Raw genomic sequence first — 1,282 nt, 5'->3', positions numbered from 1 at the left:
TGCAATACATTTTGGCATGCCCGGTGGGACCCACTTCACGGATTCAAACTAACAATCTAATGTGTTTTTGAGTATTTTGTGAGCTTGGAGGTTAAGGAAGCATTTGGAGATCAAGTTTCATGAGGAGCCTCTAATCGAGCCAAGGAGCCCATCATCATCTTTGAAGTGCATAAGGGAAGTTTTTTGACATAAAACACTATATATTTTACTTATTGCTCTATTTTTAAGTTGTGGAGGTACATACACATTGAATATACTCCTCGTTATTAGGGAAAAAAAAGTACTCCTTGTTTGTTGGTAAATAAATAAGTTAAAAAAAAAAAAGAATGGGGGGGGGGGGGGAGGGGTTTCCTTTATTTTTATGTTATTCTATTTATGTTTTTTTTTAAAAAGAGAGTAATTTGCTTATATATATATATATATATATATATATATATATATATATATATATATATATATATAGTTTAAAAACAAAAAAAAAATTGTTCTAAAAATGTTTAAATTGTTTTAAAACTTGTTTTTCATTCTAGTCTAAGTGAGGAAAAAGAATTTAATTTTTTTTAAAATTTAAAAAAAGAAACAATAAAAAAATAGTAACAATAAAAAAATAGTAACAAAAAAAAAAAAAAACGTTTTAACTCTTTTCCTTTTTTTTTTCCTGGTCGCGGCACCACCCGCGGCAGTGCCCACGAGCAGCGCAACCACTGTCGCAGCCCCCGACTCTCCTTCTTCCTCCGATGGCTCCCCCTTCCTCCACTGCTATCACTCATCCTTGTTGAAACCCCCTACAATTCTCACTGTAGCCGCTTAGCTCACTCCCTCGACCCTACACTTTTGTGGCTCCTTCTCTGCCGCAGCCCTAGCACCTGTCACTGCCTCCCTTTCTCCTTGCAGCCTCTCATTTGCCATCGAATAGCCCAACACCCCGCTGTGCCTGCTATCCGTGTGGTGCTCGGCTACGTCGTTGCATCCATTTCATGACCGCCGAAGCCCCACCACCACTCCCACCTTCGCTTTGCATCGCCATCCATGGCATTTTTGCTCCTCCCATGACCGAACTTCGTGGCTTGACACCAACCGCCCTCCCATGGCTAATACATCCCTCCGCGCTACCTTCACTACTTCGCCCTCCTTCCCTCCACATCGCCCGCACTGCTCCACCCTCCTTCCCGCTGATGACACTTACACCCTCACCTTGGCTGCCACTGCCTGCTACCCCACCGCCTTTACTTACACCCTCACCTCGGCTGCCACTGCCTGCTACCCCACCGCCTTCACTTCA

This window comes from Cupressus sempervirens, chromosome 6 (assembly GCF_028749045.1).
Source record: "Cupressus sempervirens isolate cs-2001-9-10 chromosome 6, ASM2874904v1, whole genome shotgun sequence".
NCBI classification, from domain to species: domain Eukaryota; kingdom Viridiplantae; phylum Streptophyta; class Pinopsida; order Cupressales; family Cupressaceae; genus Cupressus; species Cupressus sempervirens.
The sequence above is the reverse complement of the archived record's forward strand: the minus strand, read 5'-3'. Positions refer to the sequence as shown.